The sequence below is a fragment of the Manis pentadactyla genome, chromosome 4, assembly GCF_030020395.1.
Source record: "Manis pentadactyla isolate mManPen7 chromosome 4, mManPen7.hap1, whole genome shotgun sequence".
NCBI lineage: Eukaryota > Metazoa > Chordata > Mammalia > Pholidota > Manidae > Manis > Manis pentadactyla.
The window spans coordinates 23,360,237-23,373,613 of NC_080022.1; the positions used below are offsets into that span (position 1 = coordinate 23,360,237).

A 13,377-nucleotide genomic window follows, 5' to 3' on the forward strand; every position below is an offset into this window, starting at 1 on the left:
TCAGACGTGTGTGCACTGCAGCAAGTTACTTAGCCTTTCTAGGACTTTCTCAGTTTCCTCATCTGTGAAACAGATTAAGGGCTGCACATACCTCGTCCTGTTGTTGTGAAGATTAATTGAGCCATTAAATGTAATGTGATGAACAAGGGTCAGCCAATTACATCCTGGCAGCTATTCTTATATAACTCACAAGCTGAAAGTGGTTTTTACATTTATAATTTCATCAAAAAACTAGTGGATATTTGTTTTCTCTCTTGCTATATATGTATATGCCTACACGATAGCTTCAATTTTGGCTCTTCCTTGCAAATCTTAACATATGTACTATAAATATTTACTAAATATATAATATTAATATATCCACATTTACATAATGTATTATATTTGATTAATATGTTGAATATTTACATGATATTAATGTATTACTATGTAAAATATTATTTACTAAATACTTACTATTTATTATCTTTCTTTATTATATTTACTATTCTTTATAGAAAAGGTTTGCTGACCTCTGGTGAAGTATAACTCCTGAACCTTAGGAAGAGTTTAATGAGTGTTAACTATTTATCATAATGGTAAGAAATAAGTATTTTGATCTCTATTTTTATGGAGGGTGGAATGGAAGCTTGGTGATGGGAAGTGACCCTGGCCACTCCTTTGACTCTTGCAACATTGCTTTGGGATGATTGGGACTGTGTGAGGGCCCTGGAGCCCATGCAGGTGGTCCTCACTCCTTGGCACCATGCTGGAAAAGACTTGGAAGCTTCCTGGCTTTAGCACGTGAGGTGAGACACAAATTCCCCTCCCTTGTGGATTTCCCCTCAACCAGTCTGAGAAGTCTAGCATGTCTGCATCATGCACCCATCATACACTCATAAAACAAATATTTATGGAAAAGCTCTGGGCTGCGTTGTTTCCCTGCTGGGACTGAGTGTCTTGGGACAGAAAGGGACATAAATTCCCACTGCAGGATGACAGAGAGCAAAGGCTGAGACCCTCTTCTTGGATGTTCCCGCTAAAAAAGCATAACCAGAATCTAATCATGAGGAAACATCAGACAAAACTATCTGAGGGACTTTCTACAAGACAACGGCCCTGGACTCTTCCAAAATGCCAAGATCAGAAAAGCAAATAGAGGCTGAGGATCTATTCCAGATTAAAGGAGATTAAAGACAGGACAATTAAATGTAAATCATGATCTTGGATTAGATCCTAGGCCTACAGGAAAATGGCTCATAAGGGCATTACTGCAACAATTGATAAAATTTGAATATAGATTGTATTTAGGTAACAGTAATGCACAAATAGCAAATTTCTTGGTTTTTGTCATTGTAATGTGGTTATATCAGAGACTGTCCTTGTTTTATATGCAGAGAAAGAGAGACAGAGGTGAACACTTCCTCCTCCCAGAAACTCTTTCTTTATTTGACTTCCGGGATACCACATGTTTAATCCTCTTACCTCTCTGGCATCTCTTCCTCTTATTCCTTGTTGAATCCTTTTTCAATTTTCTAACTTCTAAATGCTGGAGTTTCCCAGGACACAGTCCTGGGACCTGTTCTTCTCTACCGTCTCTTCCTAGGTGATTTCATCCAAATCTGTGGCTTTAGATTCCACTTCTGTTCCCAAATTTATCACCAGCTCTGAACTCTCCCTTGACTTCCAGACAAGGAATTCCATGGCCTGCTAAATTTTTCCACTTGGTGGTCCAAATGGGCATCTCAAACTTAACCTAATCAGAATGGAATCTTGATTTTCCCTGCAAAGGCTGCTTCTCTCCCAGTCTTCCCCGATCTCCTTGGCAACAGCTCCATTCATTTAGTTGTTCTGGCCCAAAATATCATGTCCTTCTCGATTCTGCTTGTGTCTCTCCTCACCAGTCCACCAGCAATGCTGTCAGCTCTGTCTTCAGAATACATCCCTAGTGTGGGTGCTTCTTACCTGCCCACCTCATCCCCAGGCTAGGGCAGACCACCATCACTGCTCCCCTGGATCATTTAATTTGGCTTCTACCTGCTTCCACCTTTGCACCCTTCCCCCATCCCCCACAGTCTATTCCTCACTCAACAGCCAGAGTGATACTTTTACAACTTGTCACTTCTCTACTTAACCCATTATCACCTAAACATATCAAGCACATACTCACCTCAGGACCTTTCATTCTGCCAAGAATACTTTTCCAGTGATTCACCTGATTCTAGTCAATGTTCACATGTCACCTGATCAGAGTGGTCTTCCCTAATCAATGTGTCTAAAATATCCCTGCCAGTCACTATCTATCCCTAAACCTGCTTTACTTTTCTTATAGCAGTTATCATCCCCTGATACATTTTATATTTATTTTGTGTGAATATCTATCTCTCCCCACTAGTGTGTAAGCTCTGAAAGGACAGGCACTTTCATACGTTTTGCTTATTAATGGTATCCCAGCACCTAGAACATTCAGCCCATAGTAGTCCTTGGCCCATAATTGGTGTTCAATAAATATTTGTTGAATTAATGAATGCTGAATTATATTTTTACTTACTTGGGAAAACCTAGTAAACTCTAGTTACAAAAACAAACAAACAAACCCCCACCCTCCACTAAACTACTTGCAGTAGGTTAAATGATGGCTCCCCAAAAATATATGTCCTGGGGGGAGAGGGAGGAGATATGTCCACCCCCAGGAGCCCAGGAACTAGGACCTTATTCAGAAACAAGTCTTGGCAGATGTAATTAAGGATGCTGAGATAAGATCATCCTGGATTATCTAGGTAGCCCTAAATCAATGACAAGTGTCTTTACAACAGACACGCACAAAACAGGTATGGACAGAAAAGAAGAAAAGACCATGTGAGAACAGAGGCAGAGATCGGGGTGGCAGTGCCACAAGCCAGGAACCCCTGGAGCCCCCAGAAGCTGGAAGAGGCCAGGCAGGATTCTCTCCTTCAGAGCATTGCCCTCCCACCTTCATTTTTAACTTCCGGCCTCCAGAACCATGAGAGAGCATGTTTCCATTGATTTAAGCTACCAAATTTACCACAATTTGTTACTGCAGCCCTAGGAAATGAATACACTGCTAGAGTAATAAGAGAACTTGGCAGGGAGCATGGCTATAAGATAAACATGACAAAATCAATAATTTTTCTTTGTACTCTCAGTAACAATTGGAAAAAATCCCTTAGGAGAACTACTCAATTTAAAAAAGTTACTCTGCCTAACTGAAGAAAAGTATAAAATCTTATAGAATAAAGAATGAATCTTATAGAAAACCAGAGATAAATAAAGGGGAGAAAAACATGAGTACTTCAAACTTCACGAGAAAGAGTAACATTTGAGACCAGCCAAGAACATTGTAAAAAAGAAGAATAAGGCTGGAGTCTTGTCATTTCAATTAATAAAATTACAGTACAGAAGTGGACAAATAGTATAATATTATGACTTAATAAGTATATTAAACATTATACAATTAAAAGAACTAAATGGAATCTAAAAATAGATTCATATGTACGTACACACATATACATATATACATATGTGTATGTACACACATATATATATAAACACACATATATACATGTGTAATAAATGGCAAAGGTGGCATTTAATTTCAGATAAAAAAGGTGGTCATTTCTGAAATGATGTTAGGCCAGCTGGTATCCGTCTACCCTGGAAGACAACAAAGTTGGTTGGCCCCCCTCTCATTATAGCAAATGTGAATTCAAGATGGATTAAAGATTTTAGTATGAAAAGTAAAACAAAATTTAAAAGAATATGTGTATAACCTAGAGGTCAAGGCAAGTCTTCCATGCAAGAGAGGAAATAAAGAATCTTTAAATAAAAGGTAGATACATTTATCCCACAAAAATTAAAAAACAAAAACAAAATCAAAGCACAGATGTCTGACCAATACACTGACCTGTAAACAGATGTCAGATAAAAGAGCTTCTAAACTGGATTATATAAAGGGCTCCAGAAATTGGTAAGAAAACGGCAAACACTCTAATAACTGGCAGAGAATGTGAGCAGGCAATTTATAAAAGAGGAACTCCTATATGAAAAGATGTTCATTCCTCTTAACAAATAAATGAATTTCAATAATAAGATACCATATTTTGTCTCTTACTTTGGTAAAAATTAAGGAAAGCATGAACCTTGGTTCTTAGCAAGGCTGTGAGAATATAATTATACATTTTAATTTACAATTTAAAAGACACAAAGCCTTTCATCCATTTGGAAGTGCATCCAGTAGGCCCGGTAAAAGGACAGCTAACACAAGAACGTTCATTACAATATTGTAAAGTCAAACACAAAACAAAACCTGAAAGCCCACTGATATAAGAATGTTTGAATATACTGTGGCCCATCACGAGTATGGAATATTTTGCAAGTATTAAAATTTTTAAAAATGAGTTAATTCCATTCATTGACTAGTAAGATCCCCATGTTGAAGTGATGAAAAGAAACTTCGTGGAACTGCACACAGGATGTTCCTGTTGTTGACAGAAAACCAGGACAAAGCGTGTGTGTGTGTGTGTATGTGTGTGCGTATATATGTATATACATATATGTATAATGATTGATGAGCATGAGGAAGGACATGGAAGGATACACTTTATAATGTTCAAAATGTTAAAATTGATTACCTTTGGAAGGAGAGGGGAGAGAAGAAGCAAAAAGTGTTTTTAATGAGTAAAACAAGGACAAGAATATAATTGTTCTTGAACAAGTATGAGAAAAATATTCACAGTAAAAATGAGGGAACAACCTAATTGTTTGCTTCAGGGAGCTGGTTAAATTAATAACGGAATGCGAATACCTCCAGAAAAATAAATGACAGACATTAGAAAATAGTGCCGTACATGTACATTTATACACTGAATGTGTTGAAAATATCAGCACATATGCATTAAGATCTCGTCTAGTTACATATTTGTATGTAAAGGAAAGGCAGCCTAAATGGATGTGGGCAGGTAGTGTCCGTGCTTGTGGGATCCGGGTGGCTGTCCCTCTTCCCTCTCCTGCCTTAATTTTGTTTGCTTCTATTCTCTAATTTCTCTAAATTCAAATCTGAGAGGAAAAAAGCATGGAGGTGAGTTCAGAAGGCACAACTTCTAACTACTAGGCATTCCAGAAAGAGAACAGAGAGAAGACATGTCAGTCCTTCAGAGATGGTCTAATAACTGACCCTCAAAGGTAAAGAGTTGGGGTCTCAGTCTGGTCATTCCTTCCCTCTTCCTGGCTCCAGCCAGACACCCGTTTGGAGAGGCAACCTGTCAGGCCACAAAAGGTATCTGAACACACATAACACGCACACACACACAGGGAACAAACCTGCCTTACATTTACATAACTATTAGGGGTCATGCCAGGAAGCCTTCCCTGGAAGTAAGCTTCCCAGGAAGCTCAGCCCCTAGGTGACTTTCTGTGTCCTTCTAGAGTGAGAAGCAAGCAGCAGTTTTAAAATAGCAGCTTTGCTTGCCAGGCCAAAAATTAAGGTCTGTCTTACCAGGCAGCCTTCTAACAGCAAAGAGGCCAGGAAGATCTGCTGGTCCTGCCCTTCTGAGCCTGCCCTCTGGCCTGGAAGAACCAGAAAGCCCCAGCTAGAAGCCCTGATCAGGACCCTAACTCAATATGCCTTGGCCTGCCCATCCCCTTATTTACAAAGGATCAGTTTGCACCTCAAGCAACCAGCTCAAGGTCACTCATCTAGTGGGGGAACCCAACTCATCTCTGATGCCAGCTGCCCGTGCCTTTTTCACTTGACTCTTTAGGAAGGCTTATCTGACTGTAGATGATTCTTTGCAGAAAAGAGTAGACAGTGTGGATGTCACAAGTGATGTGCGGGTAACTATCTAACAGTCAATTATCAGGGTAAAAAGAAAACTGGTTTGTAGCATTTGGCAATGTCCTTGGTTTGAATATTTGCATCATGGCTGATTTCAAGCTGATGTCAACTTGGAAACTGAAGTGTCTGCTCAAGAGCTGAGGTGGGCCCTTCCAGAGGACAGACAACTCCAGGGTTTGATACTTTCTAGGTCAAGTCTCATCTCCATCTCATGTCAGCAGGGCCCTGTTATGTAAAAAAAAAAATCATTAGTAAGAATTTATGTTGAGGCAACGTGAACAGAAACTTGGGAGCCTCAGCTGCCTCACCTGTAAAATCAGGATATTGATATCTGACAAGGTTGTTATGAAAAATAAATAATGTTCATGGAGGACTTGACAAGCCATCAATATGATTTCCTTCTATACGTTGCCATGAGCAATTGTTTATGATAGAACAGAACACGTGCAAAACTCAGAACACAAACCCTTCTATGCTTCTATCAGGGATGCACTGGTTGCCTGGGATGGAGGTGGGGAGATTAACAGGGAGAGCACAAGGGACCTTTCCAGGGTGATGAACGTATTCCTTATCTTGAGAAGGGTGTGGGTTACTGGGGTGTGTGCCTTGGTCAAAACTCATCTAACTGCACAGTTATGATCTGAGGATTTCATTCTATGGAAGTTTTACGTCTGTTAAAAAATAAAGATAAGTGGGGAAGGGAGCATAATTATAGATAACAAGTGACTTTAAGAAGCATACAAATTAGTAAGTGGATATGAGAAAGAGCTGGGTGAGCAGGCTCACCAGGCCAGGCCAAAACCCTCCTCCTGGCCCTGCCTGGAAGCGGCCCAAACCTCTGTCCTGCATAGAGGTGTCCAGGCAACTACTGATCATGGTGACCATGGGGGTCCTGGGCTTAGGCAAGAGTACTATGTTGTTGGCACCACCGCACACCACCTAATCTCTCTCCAGCACACCACTGCTCCAAGACCATGTGCTAAGGGAACCAGATGTCAGTGTTTAGTCAAGGCTGTTATGGTGCAAGGGATGCCCAGCCCAGACACTGTGACTCAGCTGGAAAATCTCACCCAGTAGAACTGGCTGTTGGATCAAGTTTATCTGACAGACACAGTAATCGACCCAAGCATTCTTCTGAAGACTATTAAGCAATACCTTCCTGCTTCCCAGATTCCTACAGCCAGCACCCTGTGTACTGTGCTGAATTCGACCCTCCCCAACCCACTGGCATCTGGGATGTGACTGGAGGCTGTTGCCAAGAAACGAAAGGCTTAGGAAGCCTGTCCTGCAATATTAATAGAAAAAAAAAAGTTGTAAACATTCTCCCAAACAGAAACCAGTAAGATCTGGCCTTATTTATGATACCCTTTTCCTTCTTACCAGAAAATGAACAAACAAAAAAAAGTGACACAAATAAGCCAGAAGCAGCACTTACTTCAAGATGAAAAATGAGTGATTAGTACAATGAACAGAACTTCCTTTTCCTGTCATTCAGAAGGTAGTTGGCCTAAGACCCCAGCAGGTATAAGTTCCTTCATGCTCTGTTCCCATTTCCTTTCCATTGATATTAATCTGAATACCAAGATGGGCAAGGATTCAACACACAGATCAAGTTTCTGGAAGAGTCTAATATGGTTTCCTTTGTCATCTCCTGTGAGTGAGCAATGAATATCAAAATTGCTAAACATCTAATTATGCCAAACTTAAAAAAATTTTACAGTAAAGGATAAAAGAGTAATTGGTTGTTATCTTTTTTATCCATAAGAGTAATGTGTTTATAGTGTTTCCCTGCTTTTCTGGGAAAGCAATGAAAAAATTATATAATACTAATTTTGGAAAAGTATCTCAACAGGGGTTTTTTGTGGACTGATGCCAAAAAAACCCCACATTTCTTACTCTAGGACATGGTTTGTGAGGCTCTATGTCTATGAAATGCAATTCTGAATAAAAGCGACTTGCAGATTGGATGTTGCAGCATATAAATTCACTACTGCCTTTAAAATAAGAAAACTTGTAAACAAGTTGGCCACATATGCTGAATTAATTTTGTTGGTGAACCCGTTTCAGTGTATCTGTTTCAAAAATAACTCAAGACATAATTTTTGCTAGTCAATCTGCTATAAAAATCCATCAAGTGACACTGAGGAAAATATTATCTTTAAATGACTTGCTTTAATTTTTCTTTTGAAAGTACATGTGTGTCCAGAGTTATGATTTATGCTAGAAATTGACGACACCATGACATAAATGATTGAATAAGCATCAAAGTTGCTTGAATTTTCTCCAGTGGCAAACTAAATTAGATCTTGTGTTATCAGAGTTTACTCAGCTTAAGGAATGTGTGTGCTGCTCTCTATCTACTTGCCAGTTTTGCTTTCTGCAAATGGCAAAGATGCTATACTTGAAGAAACAAGGACTGAGAATTTTTCCAAAATAGAAGAATGACATGAGTCTTGGGATTGAAAGTGCCCAGGTACTGGGTAGCTTCAATGAAAACAAGACATCAAGCTGATAGCAGGATAACCTAAGAAAAGTTTGGGGTTGGCTTGATGCTCAAAGCAGATTTTAGCCTTAGCTATAAAGCAGACATTTTTTCTAAGGAGACTGGATTTGTGTATTTCATATGCAGTCAGGAACTATTTAAAAAGAACTTACCCAGACATAAGCATTGAGTTTCTAACTGGGAAGCCAATCAGTTGGAAGCCAGGGAGTGGTCTTGAGTCGTCACATAGATCACTACATAGAATATCTGCCCTGGAGATGCCAGTGCCCTGGGAGGAGACAGAGCCACTGAAAAACACACCATGAAAACTCTCAAAGTAGATGAGACATCATCTGCTGATGGCAGCGGCTCCTGTTCCAGGTGTGCTGATGATAATGCTGGGTGTTTAACAAGCAGTAGCTGATACAAATCTCACAGCATTCCTTTGGGGCTGGGCAATCGTTATTTCCACATCATAGATGAAGAATCTAAGGCTCAGACAGAATAAAGGACTTGCCTCAGGATTAGGTCATTTGCTAGCAATCACAACAGCTAACCCTTGTTGAATGCTCCCGACGAAGCAGACACTAAGAAATTGTTGCATGCGTGTATTAACTCACTTAAACCTCACACTGACCCTATAAGGCAGTACTAGCTGACCCCATTTTACAGAGGAGGAAACTGAAGTCCAGTTGTGATAAGACCCAGATGTGTTAAAGTCAGTGGTAGAGCTAGGATTTGAACTCCATCTGAATGGATCCTATGTCCTTCATTTCACAATATTTTATGTATGTGATGAGGGCATAAAAGAGCTAGGAAATAATTCCTATCTGAGGATGGGGGGGTTCAGGATGGAGCAGGGAAGGACTTGGGAGTGGGTCTTGAAGGGTGAATAGAATTTTGCCCAGGGAGAGCTTGGAAGAAAGGGCGTTCCCACAGAAGACAGAGCAGGAGCAAGGTGGGTGGACTGGGCGTGGCCTGGGGACACGGGGAGGAGGTGCGGGCAGGAAGGGAGCGTCCCATTGAGGGGAGGCTTTCTTAGGTACTTGAGTTTTTAATCTCAGACTGTGAAAAATAACCCTCCTGCTCTGTCCTCAATTTCCTTATCTGTTTTATGGAAATGATAATAGGCTCTACCTATTATCATAGGTAATAGGTATCTACATATTATCTTCACATTCATATTATATCTACATATTATATTATATCTATGTATTATCATATTATGATAATATCTACATATTATATTATAGCAGGGGTCTAGTGGGAAGATTAAATGAGGTAATACACTGAAAACATTTGTACAGAGCCTGGCACATCATAAACCTCAATACATGTCAGTCACAATGATTAATTATTACATAAGTATAGTAGTCCTCTCTCATTTCTCTATCAGACACAAGTCTTCGTTTCAAGTGATGGAATCCCAGATCAGACAAATGTTTTTTGTTTTGTTTTGGAAGACTCACATCGTGATGGAAGGTGCAAGAGTCTAGCACTAGTTTCAGGAACAACTGGATCCGTGGGCTTAGGCACCACAAAATCTCTCACTGGGATCCTGGTGGCCAGCAGCTATGCAATCTCCATCTTTATCCCCGAACAGGAAATCAGTCATTCTTTCTAGCTCTGGGTTTAAGCGATTTTAGAATTGGCTCTGATATAACAGGGCCAGGGAGGAGGGGACCTGTAAAACTGGGGAGAGGGACCTGACAGGGAGAGAGGGACAGGACCATTTCTCAGAAGAGTGACATGCAATTCTGGGAAAACAAAACAGCAAAGCTCACCCAGACTTCACTCACTTCCAAACAAGGTACATCCTTGCGCAGACTGCTCTTTGCATAGTAACAATATAGTATGTTAACATAACATAATATTGATAGCATAGTAATCAATGTCCTTGGTTTACCAAGTTTTAACGTCATAACTAGACTCCGTGTACATGCCTGCTGGAAAACTTATTTTTCTCTCTGGAATCTTGTAACATCTCCTTTTTGTCCTTATTGTTCTGAAATTTCCTGCTAATGTAACTTGGCATAGACTGATTTTCATCAAATTTTCTGGGAACTTAATGGGACTCACTATGGTAACCAATGTTCTTTAGAGTTCTCGAATTGTTTATTTGAGGACTTCCTCCCATGTGTTTCCTCTGTTCTTTCTGGAACTCCTGAAACTAAGAGAGTAGACCTCCTAGACTGGCCCTCTAATTTTCTGATAAGTTCCCTCTTACTTTCCAGCTTTGTCATTTTGCTGAACTTTTTGTGACATCCCCCTAAGTGTATTTCCAACTCTGTTCTAATTTTCATTGCCATTATCATAATTTTCATTCTAAGAGCTGTTTCCTATGCATGTAGAACATCATTTGACACAGAAAAAAGGTTCAAGCTTTTTAAAGTATCTCCCTGTGCAAAACAAAGAATAAATTTGTTCTTTTTGTGAGATTCATTTTCACAGTATCAGGTCCAGCTCAAGGAGGCAGTTCTGACTTTACACAATTAGGTGCTAAAACCAAGATGCCTTTGTGCAGTTGCCAAAGTGCTGATTTTACTGGTTTGCCTGGAACCAGCCAACACCGCATTTTGCACCAAAGGATGTGCCATATTGGGAACAATGGGAAGGGAAAAGGTGCCACGTTAGATTCATGTTGTGCCAGCAGTAGACACTTTGAAAACATGTCAGGTGATTTGGCGTTAATCCAGAAACTGTTAAATACAATAAGGCTTTCACTGTAGACTGATGGCCCTACAGACCTCAATCACTGTTGTTATTTATGTGGTCCCCGTTGAATCCCCAAAGAGAAATGTCTGCGAGAACATCCAAAGTTCTGAGACCATCTGCTGAGGATGAAATCTTTAAAGTGGTAATAAATATTTGGAAACACATGAGATATTTTTGGAAAGTCTGGGTACTGGTGGTACAGACAGGGATGTATGCAGCTCTATATGAATAATTCCCTCTGGGAAACTTGAGTCAGGTAATATTTGTCTTATTCATAATAAAGCTGTCCTATGTCAGCATATAAACCTTTGCCTGTAGATCTGAGTTCCACATTAAATGAAGTTACAGAAAATGATGAATCTAAGTAATACAAGATGCTAACAATCCCTTCTGCTTAGGATCAGAATACCACTTCTCATGTTGCCTGTCAAAGTACATGTGTTTCCAAAGGACAAGTTGATAGCTCAAATAAATATATTTTATGAATAATTCTTGCTTTTCAGATTTGTTGCAAGTTATCATTGTCTTTGTAAGAGGTTTTATTCATTTGACTTTTTTTTTTTTCTGAGAACCTGGTTGAACTTAATCAAAAATTACAAAGATGGCATGAAAATAGCTAACCTGTGCTGAAAAATGTTCATAAGCGGCAAGGCAAATTTCAGCTTTGGGAAAAGAAGATTGAAAAATGATGTGTTGGAGGAACCAACCCTGCTGACATCCTGATCTCAAACTTTAAGCCTCCAAAGTGTAAGATAATAAATGTCTATTGTTTATACCAGAAAAAACAAAAAAGAAAAGAAAATGATGTGTTGGTGGTTTATGAAATAGGAGATGGATCTGAGGTCTCACTCTTGTAGATAGAATTTCAACAAGTCTCCATTTCCCACCCCTCCCCTCACACCTAAGAGCCACCTGGTTCCATCATCGCCTGAGTTTGGGGGCACACAGCAGTGAAGTTGGGTGGCTTCTCAAATGTGCCCTGGCTGGTTTACGTTCAGTTCAATCACCTTTCTTCGCATTTTAGTAAGAAGAAGCACATATTGGAGTGTGTGTACAGTCTGCCATATTTAACTGGAAATAGATCATGATTTTTCAAACTCTCTCTCTCTTTTTTTAACCAAATAACCTTTTTTTTCAAAAGGAAACCATTTGGGAGTCCAGTATATTAAAGAGAGAAAGTGGAGTTGCTTTGGTTGAGGTAAGAATGAGGCCCTTTCCACATGGGAGTGTTTTATTTCAGAGTCCATTTGGTCCCTCGACCAAGGTTTCATTGACTCAGTTTGTCTCAATTAATTGGCAGCAAGAATGAGATTTTTCTACACCAAGCCCTGGGCTAGTTCCTGAGGATGCAGATGTGGGTAACAAGGTCCCAGCCTTTGGGAGTTTATGGTCAAGTGGTAGAGACAGACTTGTATAAAGAACCACTAGATCTCTGAAATAAGCAATGGAAGGGGCATAAGTAGGGGACTGTCTTTCAGTTGCTCCAAATGCAAACCCACTCCAACTAGCTTAAGCAGCAAGGGTGGGAGTGGGAGGATTTGCTGGAATGACAGCAGGTCATGTTATGGGTCTCCAGGCCAAGATGTGCAGGCAGGAGGCCCTGGGCCCAGAAACCAGCAAAGCCACCCTCTGTTGGCAGCTGTCCTCTGGCAGTCACATACGCCTGTTCTGTTGTGTCTGATAGTCACCCTTGGAGTCTCCCTTAACTCTCATTTCCTACACCTCTTTGCAACTCATCAACAAGTTCTGTTGGCTTTACCTTAAAAAAATACATCCAGGATCGGACCCTTCTCACCAACTCCACCACTATCCTTTGGGTCCAAGCCACCATCACTTTGTGCCTGGAATCTTGCCAAAGCCTCCTACCAGGTGTGCCTACTCTGCTGCAATCATCATGCTGCCATGACAGTGGTCAGGCTTTAAAGGGTAAGTTGGATCATGTCACTCCTCTGCTCAAAACTTCCCAACGGCTTTTCTCATCCACAAGGCTCTGCAGGTCCAGCCCCTGTGACTTCTCTGGCTGTATCCCCTACCACCTCCCTCTTGCCCCCTCTGCTGCTGCAGTGTCCACCAGCAGGCTGCCCCTTGGGGCCACTGCTCCTAGGGTTTCCTTTCCTGGGACTGTTCTTCCCCCTGAGGCCATATGACTTGCCTCCTCTCTTCCTTCAGATCTTTATGCAAATACCTCCTCCTTGGTGAAGACTTCCCTGGACACCTTAACTGACGTTTGGATACCGGCCCTCTCCTGCCCCTGTACTTCCACCCCACTTTCCAGCTTTTTTTTTTTTCTCCTTAGCTCCTATTTTCTTATGTATCCTGCTTACTGTCTCTTCCCAACCAAAACGTG

The 13,377-nt window shown here is 40.6% G+C and overlaps 1 long non-coding RNA gene across 1 annotated transcript; it reads right to left on the minus strand.

Annotated features, from left to right (window-relative positions):
- Window positions 1–4,008: 4,008 nt before the first annotated feature.
- On the minus strand, window positions 4,009–8,724 carry LOC118912347 (uncharacterized). Its single transcript, XR_008996952.1, has 3 exons — window positions 8,489–8,724; window positions 7,269–7,405; window positions 4,009–6,058 (listed from the first exon to the last, which is right to left on the minus strand). It is a non-coding gene; the product is annotated as an uncharacterized LOC118912347 (long non-coding RNA).
- Window positions 8,725–13,377: the final 4,653 nt, after the last annotated feature.